This window comes from Tasmannia lanceolata, unplaced genomic scaffold (assembly GCF_043159265.1).
Source record: "Tasmannia lanceolata isolate RefF3 unplaced genomic scaffold, GAP_Taslan_0.1 ptg000007l, whole genome shotgun sequence".
Lineage (NCBI taxonomy): Eukaryota > Viridiplantae > Streptophyta > Magnoliopsida > Canellales > Winteraceae > Tasmannia > Tasmannia lanceolata.
Window position 1 is genome coordinate 25,495,433 of NW_027518684.1, and position 15,834 is coordinate 25,511,266.

The window sequence follows — 15,834 nt, forward strand, 5'->3', positions numbered from 1 at the left end:
AGTACAAAATCATTTTCAATTACTTTCAATAATTCACTATCTGGACTCTTGAGATAAAACCCCATACGAATTGACTAAGATCCATAGTCGGTTCCATCAAAACATAGAAGTCTAGAAGCCATTCAGTTGCCAATATAGATCATTTCTCTTGAAGAAATTTGAAAGTTCAAAAATCTATATAAGAGCCTTTAGCTCTGATACCAAGTGAAATCCTAATAGGCAACTCAAGAGGGGGGGTGAATTAGTTGTCTTTAAATATTTTACCCTTTTTTTTTTAAATAAACTTTTGCTATTTAGATTTTTAATGTTGCTTTTAAAGACTTAGGTTTATTAACAACACTTAACACTTAACACTAGTTAGTCCCTAGTTAATCCCTAGTTACAAGTTGTTTACTTAATCACGACAAATTGATTGACTTAAGATAATAACAATGATAAGCATTTAATTCCTAATTAATGCTTGATTAAGAAACTATTCGGCCTATTTGCAAGATGTTCATAATATGCTCAATTCAAAGATGTGCAAGTAAATCACTCGAGAAAATAATCTCAATCATAAAGTAAGCATAAAGAAAAGAGAAGGGATAGAGAGAAGTGCACTAAGAAGTAGAAGACGATTGCACACAAGATTTATAGTGGTTCGACCTTAAACCCAAGACCTACTCCACTCTTCTCAAGTTTGGCTCCTTGAGACAATCCACTATACGAGTTTCTACCGCGCCGGATCAATGAACCCTTTTACAATGTCATTCACCTCTTTTAGCGGGCCGAATCGGAGACCCTCTATACAATACTTTATTCTCCTCTCTTAACGGGCCGAATCGAAGACCCTCTCTACAAACTTGATTTTGCTATCTTATCGGGCCGAATCGTAGACCCTCTCCTTACAATGGTTGAAGGAATGAAGATTGAGCACACTTCTTTAGCCTCTTTGTAGGCTTGATTTACAAAAATAAAGCTCACTACAAAACTCTCAAAGAAAATTACAAGTAAAGCTTAATCCACTCTCAAAAGGGTTTAATCAAGATCAAGGCACAAATGAGGTAGAGAGAGTGATTTCCTTATTAGAGTGTGATAAAAACCGTTATGAATGCTCAATGAATGTTTGGCGAGTCATTAAGAGTCTACATTAAGGCCCAAGCCACTCATATATATATATATATATAGTGAAGTACGAAATATAGTCTTTTTTATACTCCCCAACGGTCATTACGGAATTGTCGCATGGAATTCCGTAGTGGCCGTTGCCACTTTTATTTTTTTAAACATAACATTTCACGGAATTTCGAATAAATTCTCAGAATTTAGGCTTTTTCAGCAGATCATCCCGAATTGTAAAATTTATAACTCACTCGTTTCTTTCAGCTTTTGACGCTCTTATACTTGATTTGAATGGAAACGATGAGATATTTCTATTAAAAATATTTTTTAAAATATTTGAAAATATTTTGGACCTGTTATGATAGGATTTATGTGCTGGATCCATTTTCAACTGCTAATTTCATGTTTGTCCATTTTAAAACTTAACTTAGCACTTGGGCTTTGGGCCACTTAGTATTGGGTCACTTTTGAAAAATTTGGGATTTTTTTAGTGTGCCTTGATCAAGAAAAAGTCCTAAGAGAGACTGATATACATTCTACCATTCTATGCACTCTCTTGAATGACTCTTGAACTAGCCTTCAGTTGATCTTCCTTTGAGTGCAAGGCTTGCTTGTGTGATCTTCAATTCTAGCTCTTTGCTTGACATCTTCCATTCTTTGAGGTCTTCACTTGTCTCCCATGCTTGGTCTTAAATTCGATTAACTCCTTTGAATGGCATGTGCATGGCTTTGGTTTTTAGAGTGATCATTTGCTTGACTTCACTTTGCCTTTGTGTTGGAATCTTCAATTCGAGCTATTTGCTTTGACATCTCCGAGTAATGATGCCACCAATTTGGTCAAGCTCATTTGTCCTTTATGCATGTTGATCCTTAACTTTGACCGTCAATGATCTTCCTTCGAATCTTCAAATGCTTCATATTGTTGAGATAGAGCTCCTCCTTGGTTGTACCTCCGAGGCATGATGAATCATATTTGTTCTAGACATGTATTTGGTTCATACTCAAGCATAGGCCATGGTATAGTGCTTGTGCTAGCATGATTTGACCTATGAATAACTTGCCTATAGCACGACACTCAAGAAAATTCATTAGTCCATAAAAGACTAATCAATTTGTGTTTGTTAATTATCAAAACATGGTGATTGGTTGAACCCATGGGATCCCTTGGGCTAGCAAACTAAGAGATATGAAATAAAAGAAACTTTCTTTTATTTACACAATCTCTCAGGTTCTCTACATAAACAGAAAATAAATACTATGTACAAACCCATACTCATTCTAGTATGGTCACTCTCTCACTACCTCCACAAGGCTCGCAAACGAGAAACTACTCCGAAAATGAAATGTGCAACATCGAGCAGATTAGCAAATAACTAGTAAGCAAAATAGTAATCTAGCAGTGTATCAAAATCTGTTACTGGTTTGTATTATATATATATATATATATATATTTATTATCTCGTATCATTTTCAGTTATACTTTCATGTTTAATGCCCGTAGACACATATAGTGATGTTATTTATGTTCAAATATAAGAGGCACACATAGTTATATAACCAGAGTTATTGAACACATAAGCAAAGAGCTTGTAAGCAATACAATAATTTGCCAATGTATAATAATCTTTCTACTTCCCTATAAATAAAAGGGTATATATATCATATCCGAACTGGGCCAATAATATGACACTTTCAGAACCATAACCAGAACCAGAATCATAATCACAATCAGAATTAGAATCAGAATAACAATCAGATCAGAATCACAGCCAGAATTATATGTAGATATATGTATGTATGCTCAGAATCAGAATCACAATCATATTCAAGTGCTTATGAATGTATGTGTGTGCAAGATATATACCAATATATACTAATTGATATTAATACAAAAATTAACTATGTTGTCCCATACCAGAATAATTAGCTCACATATTAATACAGAACAACACATATACAGAACAATACATATATATCAACCAATATCAGATCATTAAGATATTACGAAGCTACGTAGATATATCAATCAACATGAGATCATTAAGATCTCATAGAACTATCAACTATCATGAAATCATCAAGATCTCACAGAGCTACATAGATCCATCAACTAATATCATATCATCAAGAAATCACAGAGCTACCTAGAGCTATTAACCAATCATGAGATCATGAAGATCTCATAGAGCTATCAACTATCATGAAATCATCAAGATCTCACAGTGCTATCAACTTGGCACTCATGCCTGTAGCTATTAGTAGTCATTACTGCTCAAAACTAGGCACAAAAAGTCATTTTACTTATCAAAGTTTCATATCTATATCTAACAGTGCAACATTATATGCTACATTATATGCTACATGGTTTAAAGTAATAAATACATCATATATTAAATACATAAACAATCCATATACCAAGATAGTCAAGGTCATGTCACTGCTAAAATCAGGATATACATCTTATCTTACTATTGGAATTAGGGTATAAGTCATATCTCTATTCTCATCAGAAAATAAGAAATCATTTTACACTAGCAACAATGTGCTCAAATCAATATCAGAACCTACATGTATCACGTCATATTCAAAATTTCTCTCTCATGTATGCTCATATATGTCAAGGTCCAAAACATAGTCATCTCAGCCCAAGAGTGCAGGGGAAGTACATAACATCTACCCACATAGTAGATCCGGGTGTACTAACATTACTCACTGGGGGTTTATACTCATTTCTTTATGTACTAGTGTACTCATGCGTTTACTGATTATCATAACCATTGGCAACTAGTGCCCTTATCTTATTCACAAATATCTTCACTTCTCTTTCTATATGTATATAGGTGATTATGTTTTCTCATCATATCAGGATAACTAATACATGTATATACACTATATCTCATCCAATTCTTAGCAAGCATGTCTTTTATTAAAGGGTCAATTATAGGCAGTTTAACTACTGGTCAAGGTCAAAGTATCAAGTTCCACTACCGGTCAGAGTCAATGTATATAAAGTTACACCACTAGTAAGGATCTAGTTACATAACTGGTCAGGGTTCATATTTCTCATAAAGGTACTCAAAATGTGAGATATATCAGTGATCTACATACAGTCTAACTGTCACTAACTGCTACTAATCAGGATAACATATATAGAAATGTAGAATTTTCAGTTTATATCAGAGCAGACTGAATATAACATGTTTATCTTGACAGAAATATATCTAAGTCATGCTCGAGTCTATACTCAAATCCAGATCCAAGTTCACGTACAAATTCAAGTGTAGATTCAAGTTCAAGTTCAGATGCTGATTTAGATTCAAAATGAATATGATGTCCAGATGCACCACTGGAGGGACCATGTCCAGATACACCACTCGAGAGACTATGTCCAGATACACCACTAGCGGGACCATGCAAATGAATATGATGTCCAGATACACCACTGGCGGGACCATGTCCAAATAACCATACTAGAACGGATCTAAATAGATTGAATCATAATCATAAGAATAACCAGATATTCTAAACTTATCAAGTAAGAAGAATAGCCAGACAAACCACGAGCATTCAAACCAGGATATATATATATATATATATATATATATATATATATATATATATCTGATACTAATTCTTCTTACTCACATCACATGTCTTTTACTTTCTTCATTTGCATAACAAGTAATGCATACTGACAGGTACCATATCACTTACCATATATAAATGCATATATATATATATATATATAGAGAGAGAGAAAACGGTTCCTACACATATGTGTAGAGAGTTCTCTACACACTAGCTTAAAATACAGTGGGAGCCCACATTGTTTGGGTGATCCAAGCCATCCATTTTAAAGGCCCTCACATAGATAGGGTGTCTACAAAAAATCAGATCCATAGGATCATCCCAACCCTACAATTTGTGGAGGTAAAATGGATGTCTTTAAACCTTCACAAATTAGTCCATTTTTTGCCTCCACAGTTCGAATGGTTAGGATGATCCTATGGATCTGATTTTTTGTGGACACCCTATCTATGTGAGGGCCTTAAAAATGAATGGTTTGGATCACCCAAATAATGTGGCCCCCACTGTATTTTAAGTTAGTGTGTAGACAACTTATCTACACATATGTGTAGGAACCGTTTTCTCATATATATATATATATATATATATATATATATATATATATACATCTTATTATCAATCATGTCTTTTATTCACTTGGATTGCATAACAAAGTAAGCACACAGAAAGGTACTGAGTCACTTACCAGAAAACACTTTGCCTTTTCATTTTCCTCTTTATTTCTTCTCTGTCTCTTTCTTCTTTTTCTTCTTGAAACTCTACAATAATGGGGTTTTCCAAATCAATGCCTTTGTTAGGTCTTAAACGTCAAGTACAAGTCATATATGCTCTGTTTGGATGCTGGTAGATGTTGGGAGGAGTTGGAGAAGAAGAAGTCAAAAGGAGATTAAAAGCAAATCAAAAGGAAATCAGTCAACGGGGAGATTGAGAGCAAATCTCCCAGACGTTGTTTGCTTGCGTTAGGAGATGTGAAGGAGGCTTTTTGCCATATCTTTTAAGATTTTTTTTGGGAAATGTTATCAGCACTACTATTTTTTGATGAGGGCACTCCTCACTTTATTAAAAGTACGGTATGGCCCGCACCATAGGATGATCCAAACCGTCCATTAGATGGGCCATAGCCTAAATAGGTTATGCCCTACAATTATTTCCATAGGTTGATTCTAACCCTCCGATCTAGAGGGTTAGGATCAACCCTCTAACATTCAGATTGGAGGGTTAGGATCAGCCTATGGAAATGATTTTTTGGGCATGACCTATTTAGGCTATGGCCCATCTAATGGACAGTTTGGATCATCCTATGGTGTGGGCCATACCGTACTTTTAATAAAGTGAGGAGTGCCCTCATAAAAAAACAATAGTGCTGATAACATTTCCCTTTTTTGTATAGGAATTTGCTAGCCACCTTCTCTGAGGCCACTTCTCGGCTTGTGGCCCATCCATTGTGCAAAGATTGGCACATGGGGCAAAGGTTGCTAGCAAAAACATAAAATCGCAAAAATAGTAATCATTACGAAAAAAAATAGTAAAATAGCAGAAGTACTAAGTTTTAAATGAAAAATTACGAAAAAATGGTAGCAAAGTAGGAAAATTACGAAAAAATACCAATAGGATGTAATAACATATGATAATTACCGAAAAAACTACAATGAAAATTAAAAAGTTATGACAGTTACGGGAAAAAAGAATTTGCCTGATAATTTCTCCCATTTTTTCTTCAATTCGGAGAAATTCATCCGGCGAATTTTGAGGGTTCCACGTCACCGACAAGCGCCCGACATCCCCGGCGGTCAAACTCCCCAATTTTGCTAAATTCCCTACCAAACACCCCTAATGCTCTGTTTGGATGCTAGTAGATGTAGGGGGGATTTAGAGAAGAAGAAGTCAAAAGCAAATAAAAAGGAAATCAATCAACGGGGAGATTGTGAGCAAATCTCCCCGACGTTGTTTGGTTGGGGGTAGGAGATGTGCAGGAGTTTTTTTGCCGTATTTTTTAAGATTTTTTTGAGGAATGTTATCAGCACTACTGTTTTTTTATGAGGGAACTCCTCACTTTATAAAAAGTACTGTGTGGCCCAAACCATAGGATTATCCAAACCGTCCATTAGATGGGCCATAGCCTAAATAGGTTATGCCCCAAAATTATTTCCATTGGTTGATTCTAACCCTCCGATCTATAGAGGGTTAGGATCAACCCTCTAACATTCAGATTGGAGGGTTAGGATCATCCTATGGAAATGACTTTTGGAGCATAACCTATTTAGGCTATGGCCCATCTAATGGACGGTTTGGATCATCCTATGGTGTGGGCCATACCGTACTTTTAATAAAGTGAGAGTGCCCTCATAAAAAAACAGTAGTGTTGATAACATTTCCTTTTTTTTATAGGAATTTGCGAGCAAACTTCTCCTATGCCACTTCTCGGCATGTGGCCATCCTTGTGCAAAGATGCGCACATGGGCAAAGGTTGCTAGCAAAAGCAAAAATAAGTAATCAATATAAAAAAAAAGTAAAATAGCAGAAGTTTTAAAGTTTTAAATGAAAAATTACTTAGAAATGGTTATAAAGTTTGAAAATTACGAAAAATACCAACAAAATGTAATAAGATGTGACAATTACGGAAAAAACTACAAGCAAAAGTAGAAAGTTATGACAATTACGGTGAAAAAGAATTTTCCTGAGAAATTCTCCCATTTTTCCTTCGATTTGGAGAAATTCGTCAGGCAAATTTCGAGGGTTCCACGTCATCCGATGTGGACCCCGATCCGAGAGAGAGGTGAGGGATGAACCCCCAGCGGCCTCTGGATCATCCACGCGAAATGAGAGCTCTACCAAGGAACTCTCGAAACGGATGCCACCCTCATAGCATAGCACGAGCGGCGATATAAAAAGAAAGAGATATGTCTTGATCCGGAGCCAAGGCTCGAAACCAAGACATACCTAAAATAAACTCAGAGTCGCCATCCATGGATAAGCCATGGAACCCCAAAATCAAATCCTCTGTGCAATGGATAACCAGAAATATATATGGGTTCGTGCCTGATTACGAATGGAGAAGGTCTGAAGAGCACCCCCAATTCGTCCGAGTACAAGCACTTGGTCTCTTATGCCATTCTCATTAACTCCAAAGAAGTTTGGGTAAAAATCATGTGAAATGGGAACAAATATCCCCGAGTGAACGTCTACCTAATCATGCATGACTCGGGAGTGAAATAATAAGCACACATAAAGTAAGATAAATAATGTGTCACCTAATGACAACTAGGTTGTGAGTGACATGCCTAACTGGTGTCTAAGTTCTAGTGAACAAACACATACATGCTACAGCTAAAGGTATAGGATCAGTACAAGAAAGTAAGAAAATACAACAAAATATACAATAACACAACAAATCCTAAGACTCTAAACGATTAGCCCGAGTCCTCGGATGGTCTGGTATTCATCCAAAGAAGCCTATGTATCCCCGCCTCCGCAAGAATCAGAGCAATGTAGTTCTTCGCGCCTATTCTAAGCTATGATGCCTAAGATACCTAGACCTCTATCCTAGACTCGATCTAAAAGACCGGACCAGTTATTAAAGTTTCTTGTACGATTATTTAAATTCCAATGAATTGTGGATTTTAGGACACCCTATATGCCCTAACTAAATGCAGATTAGCCCTAAGCTAATGCAGGTGGTTCCTATAACCTATGTGTAACTGGGCTGTATTTCCTAAGAAAAACAAAGGGTAGACTAACGTATCCTACTCTAGTCATCACTAGGCGATGTGGATCGCCGAATGACCAGATAGAGGCGTTCATATAACTCTAGGACAGACCCCTAACTCTAAAACAAGCACACAGCAAACAAACAAACAAACAACCTATCAAAAGAAACTCCTAACTCTAAAACTCTTTATCTAGGAGAAACTCCTAACTCTAAAGGAAGATCTTTTGAAAAACAAGGTTTTAAAGGTTGCTTATTCAAAAAGATTTAAAATGCTATTTACAAAAGTTTGGCTGGACTTGGGATATAAATCCCAAGCTGCACTACGTACCTCGTGGAAGAGGATCAAGCCAACGTAGTTCGAAACGAACTTTCCTAAGCTATGCTTCTAAAAGAAACACTCAACACTTTAGATTTTTAAGGCTTTTGATATGTATATTTTTTAATGTTTTTGATGTTTTAAATTTCTAATGTTTTTGAGTTTTATATGTTTTAACATATTTTTGAATTTTAAGGTATTTCAATATTTTTGGATTTTAAATGTTTTAACATGTTTTTAGATTTTAAATTTCTGATTTCACCCTTTTGGTCAAAGACCGGAGGGAACATACAAAGTAAAACCCTAGGGCCAAACCCTAGGGCAAATAGGGGAAACCGCTAAACAAGGTAAAGTAAAGATCAAGGATAAAGACAACGATCTAAAATCCCAAAAGGTAAAGCTTTAATGAGACTGTGCTAGTCCCTAACAAACAAGAGTGACGACAACACTAAGAAGAAGCTCCTAAAAGCAACTACAGAAAAGGGGGAAATGAGTCAAAGACTCTTTAAAACCGCTATCAAAGGACGAGTGAATCAAAGACTCTCTAAGAATGTCATCCCAAGGACGAGTGAGCCAAAGGCTCTCTAATACTACAACTTAAAGGAGGAATGAATCAAAGACTCTCTAATACTACCACTAAAAAGGATAAATGAGCCAAAGACTCTCTAACACTCTAATAAAGGGGGACAAATAAGACATAGCATGTCTTTTAGCTCGAAAGAGAGACAAACAGGGGAGGTTCCATACATGAGGCACTGTATGCCTCCAATGGGGAAAGGCGGGCTCTAAGCAACGAGGCTTGCTCCCAAAGGAGAGCTGCCTAACGAGACAAAGCGTGTCTCCTAGAATGGAACTCGCTAATAAGACCACATGGTCTCCTAAATGAGGAAGAGAAACTACCATCTAATGGTTTCTAAAAAAAACTAGAGAAGTCTACTAAATAAAGAGGGGAACACTACTTGGACTAAACAAGTCCCCTGAGGCTGGGCTTGCTCTATAGAGACACAAATTGTCTCTCTAAGAGGCTCCGACTATCGCCATCATTGCCCCCATAACAAGGAACTAATATCTAAGAAAACCAACTTAAAAAAAAAAAGAAGGAAAGCTTTCTAATCTCAAAGCCCAATATCTATGCACTATCATCTATGAGCTAACAGTATAAGAGATTATGCAAATGTTATTTAATTTGAAAGAAATAATTTAGTATACTTAATCTCTACAAAATGAGTATAGCATGCTTAAAAGAAATAAGACATATATAAGGGTACTTGGCATAGCTACCAAAGACAAAGCCACTATTAAATCTTGGCAAATATATCCATAGAACTTTACTAACCTGCTCTAATTGATGCCTTCAGCCTACTCAAATTCACTCCATCAAACAAACTAGTACGAAAACATACGAACAGGCTTACCTTGTATAATTTCACATTAAATGTAAGGCCTGCTAAAATTTTCATTTCAGCATAATAGAGATGAGTCACAATAATTTCTGCTCTTCTGCTCATCTAATTGATTTTGGATGTACAAACCGATGGAAAGCTATCAATTCAAATTTCATATATCAAAACTTATCCGCTTAATGAACCAAATTAATGGAAACTTATTACTAATTTCATGATTTGATTAACTCAAAATGGTACCATTTTTTAGCTTTCCTTGAAACCAAACAGATCCACTTTTTAAAATCAATGGGTTCAAACATACAAATCTATTAAGATTTGAAATAGATGACATAATGAGTTAATGTTATGAACAAAATATTCGTATTTCTAAACCCAAGGCTTGTGAAAACGCCTAAATTGTTCATACACCCTCTTATCATTTTTGCCTCTTCATAAAATCCAAAAAGTACTCAAGTAAACACCAATACAATGAAATTAACTTAATAAAAAAAATTTATTACTCATATATCTACACACAGACAGCACACATTCAGATTTCAATGGTTGGTAATAACTTAATTTATAATAGAAGAGAATGGAACACCTTCAGCATAATATGAGGCATAGCCATCTAAAGCTGCTGGCCTCCACATTCATCTATCCTATTTATCTACCATTACTAATCAAACAACTGCTTGACCCAAAAACATATTGAACATGATCTCCCTACATACTTACACGCACACAGATGCACTCCAACACACGTACACCAACACATAGTATCTTCACACATATATACATACATGCACACTGCCCTTATACTTCTGACAGTTAAGATCTATCCCATCCACTCATGACAATTTGATAAACACCTATTTGAAAACATCCATTCATTCATGTCATGGTAGAAATCACATTCTAAAGATAAATAAAGCATCAGATTATTATAACATTTTAGTAATAATCAGATTATCACAATTTTCATCAGCAACACCAATCAAATTATTCAACTGGAGTTTGGCCTTCAAGTAAGCATTTCCACGAACACCTACAGTGCATAATTCTTTCCTTTTTCTGTAGGGCTGGTGTAACTACTGGATATGCTTATTTACAACTTTGGATTCCCAATGGAAATTGGAAAATAGCCTACTGAACTTTCAGTTCAATTATCAAGGCAAACCAATTACTAATTTGGATAGTAAGAAGAGAAATATTAACCAATTTCAATCTGTCCATACATGAACATCAAAATGACAACTAAAAGGTAATTCTTCTTCAGTTTTGGACTATGCTTTCATCCAATTTAGATCCTCTTTTCTTCATGAAATCCAGCACATATAACATATAAAAAAAAATGTCCAAACAGATTTAGAGAAACAAAAGCCTTGTAATTAATCATCTAAAAAAACTATAATCAATCTACAAACTATTTTCACACATAAATTCTGAAAAACTTCACATTCACCCAATATTTTGGAGAAATCTCTGAGATAATTGTGTGGAAATGGAATCTAAAGTCGTAAAAGAGAGATTACGAGAGAAAAAAAAATCTAAAGAACATCCACAACACCACGTGAATAACATCATCTAAAGGATCTACATAATAGCCATAAGATCATATCATTTGAAGGAAATTTCTTCTTCAAACGACAATGATTTCATCACAAATCCAAATCTAGTATTTTCATAAGAATTAAAAACTTAGATCAAAGTAGAATAATACCTTTTCTCTTTAGATGTTCCAACACGGCACGATCCAATTTACCTTTTCTTCTCTAAGCTTTAACACCAAATCCGCAATGATGACAATGAACCGATAGATATGTAATTGCAGAAGAAAATGAAACTAAAATCGGAATCAAGGACTTGATCTCTGAGAATAGACCAGATCTTAAAGGTAAACATATTTAAAGATCTATTGGAAAATGATAAGTGTGATTGGATGGAGAATCGACTAGATCTGCAATAGGAATAGCCAGATCTCTAAAAGAGATGAGAAGATGAAGGAGAAATAACAGCCTTGCAGCAAATTCGAAAAGAAAAAGGGAGAAAATGTGCCGATCGGAGCTTAAATTCCGGCCGGTAGATCTGCCGAGGAAGGAGGTTAGATTTCTAATAGAGAAGAAAAGAGAGAGTCGGTTAGGGTTTGGAAACTGAATGATACAGATCTGTGATGTAGAAGGCTAGAAAGAAGAAATTCTTGCAGAGAAAATTATGTGGATCGGAATTCGGTAAAAAACTACCAGAGAAGATCGGAGATCTGACCGGAAAAAATGAAAAGAGAAGTTAGGTTTTTGAGATTTGGGATTTTCCCTTCCCAGATCTATCTCTCTCTCTCTCTCTCTCTCTCTCTCTCTACAATCTGCGAGAATGAGATTTTTTTTCTTTTTTCTGGTTTTTTTTATTTTTTATATTTAAAACGAAAGCCACCGATATTGGCACTACCATACTGATGGGCGCACAAAATTGATAAGCGCACAAATATGCCGCGACAAAAACGGGCTGATTCACCCCCCTTTTATATACAAATGATATATTTACCTCCTTTTTTCCGCGGACAACCTCCTTTTCAGATGCTTCACCCCCCTTCTGGTCTGCATTGCGCTCACTCTCTTGGCTCGTTTACTAAGCAAACAAGCTCGGATTTCAACGAAATTTTATGGGGATATTAGTGAGACCCTAACCTATCATAGGGTAGAATTTGGGGTCCTAACTCATTGATTGGATAAGGCTTCGCACACACATCGCGAACATGGGTCAGGCCAAAATGGGGTGTCTACACCCGACAAGCGCCCTACATAACCGGCGGTCAAAATTTCAATTTCTGCTAAATCCCTACCAAACACCCCTCGGGTAATTAGGAGAATTACCTTCCCTACTATTTTACTCAAAAAAAAAAACCAAACAGAGCATAAGCGAATCAGTAGAATTACATTCCCTACTATTTTTCTCAAAAAAAAAAGGGAACCAAACAGACCAATAAGGTGGTGCAACCACGATTCAAAAACCCAAAATACACTTTTAAGCAAAATTTCATATTACCTTGATTTTGCACCCTCTAAAACACAAATCAAATACATGAATTATCAAAACTTGTAAACATATAAGTTATATATTATAAACCAAAGAATATCTGTTTAGTTGACAACTCCGGCCAAATCCCACCGAAAATGGCCAGAAAAGTTCAAACTTCAAAATACACAAAATATGTCTTTTACATTCAAAACTGAAATATTGTACTAATCATAACTCTTGAAATATTTTGAATTGGACTTAGCTCAAAACATATAGGTTGTTGCATAAATTATTTCCAAAAACTTTCATGTTGATACCTCCGGCCAAATCTTGCCGGAAAATTAACTTTTCTAACCTGATATTTGAAATAGGTTTTTAAGAAAAACTGAAATCTGAAACTCAGTATATCTTCTTGTATACTCAAAACTGGGGTAAGTCATAAGCATAAAAGTTGTTCTACATAATATTTTTAGGAACTTTTATGTTTATCACACCGGCTAAATCTTGTTGGAAGTAATCCAAAAATATGAAAATCACCATTTCATATATTTAAAAACTACAGTTTAGTAAAACTGCTATAACTTTCTCAATTCAAAACCAAATCAGGAAAACTTTCATGTAATCATACTAAAACAAAAAGATATACAACTTCGTAGTTAACCAAAATTGCTAAAATGGAGTGTATAACACACATGAATCAAAAGATTCGAAAAAGACAAGATTAAACTTACCATTTTATGAAATTTCCTCTCTTTCTCCACTTCCTTTCATTCAAGTTCTGGTTTTAAACACTTACAAACCACAAATCAAATAACATACATTTTCTCAACTTTTTGCATGAATTCTCTAGAATATTTCTTATTTTCTCTTCATTTTTCATAATTAAAATGAATTAATATGGATTTATAAGCTTGCATAAAAGAGAGATGGCACTTGGATTTCCAAGTGTCATTCTCCTCTCTCCCAACCATGCTATTGTTTAATACCCAAAATGTCCTTGACTAAATACATTTGCCTTTTATTAATTCCACTTGTCCCGTGTGAAGTTACCAAAATACCCTCTTAGCCTTTTATCAATTGCACTTGTGTCCCCTAGTGAAGTTACCAAAATATCCCCTTAACCTTTTATTAATTACATTTGTGTCCCCTAGTGAAGTTACCAAAATACCTCCTTAACCTTTTATCAATTACACTTGTATCCCCTCAAGCTTAATAATTAAGTAGATCAAATAATAAACAGTAATCTCACTTAATCACTTAATCATTCTTATTCTTCTTGTTAACCACTAATCACAATTAGCCTTCCTAATCACTATTAAAGTAAATAATTGCCATTTTAGGTTTAAAATACAAGTTCAGGATATTTCAGGTTCAACCTAATGTGCAACCGAACAAGTAGTAGGGAAGGGTAATGCTTTATAAGCCCTTCTCTTTCCTTTTTCTCATTCGATACGGGACTATCTTTTCAACTACACTTCTACATCCTTTTGTAAAAAGCAAATCTTTCCAAGAAAACATTTTCTTTTTCCCAAACACTCTTGAGAAAACATTTTCCTAAATACTTAACTATGGCAAAAAACCAAGATTTTGAAAATCCAAAATCACTAACAAACAATGATCTACTCTGTCAAATTATGGAAGGCGATTCTGTCAACATAATTCGTTTTATGACCAAGGGGGCAAAACTCGTGGAGGTTTGCCAATGTGAACAGTGAGATTTTGGACCGAACGGAGGGGCATGATGTGAAGCTCTATCATGTTTGGCCATTTTCCAACAACGAGACTGATTGGTTGGCCTGGCTAGGGATGGATAGAACTAATCTATTTTTTTTTTAATCTCTCTTAATCAATGTTTGGTTTTCCTTTTTCTATCTATTTGTTTAGCTTGTTGTTGACCATGTGGGTCCTTGGCACTACCCTTTTCCCTTTCTTTAAATATATTTTGTCATTAAAAAATTTTCCAATATTATAAAATTCAAATTGAAGTAAAAAGCGATTTTGGCTACCCATTTTTTTCATGTAACAAATTTCCCCCAAAAAACCTTGACAAAAAAAAAACCCTCGATGCTTTAGTTGTGTTTATTTTTCCTAGGAAAAACTTTTATTGGAAAAGTTTTCTAAGGAGAAAAAAAGAAATTCAGACCTAAATAACGTATAGAGAGTTGCAATGAAGGTGATGAGATGCCTCATCTTTAATACCAATCCATTTAACTTCAGAAAGTTCTTAATTAGCAAACTATCTAGCTTTAAAACTAGTGTTCAAGTAGCTGTTAACCCAGTTTAAGTACATGAAACATTCATCAATGTATTAATGATTTTATGATAATAAGACTATTCTCGATGGGGATAGCACACCAAGGTTTATTTTATCCTTGCATAAGGTTGATACCCCCCATTCATGTCGAGACCAATCCCAATGATTAGACTACATTCAATATAAAATTATCTAAGCAATGTTGTTCCTTAGATAAGTTCTTTAGTAATCCTCATATACGTTTTATCTAATTTTTTTTATATTAATATATAAAAACATTGGCGTAAGACAAATTTTTAATAACTATTATTAAAGATTAACTTATAGAGCCCAAGCTCCGTCAGATATTTCTATTAAGATAGAAAGATTATGAACTTAGTTATCCAGTATCAACTTAGACAGGTTATACTGTAGCCGGATCTAACAATTAACTAAATAAGAATTCATAGATGCCACCCTATGTCCC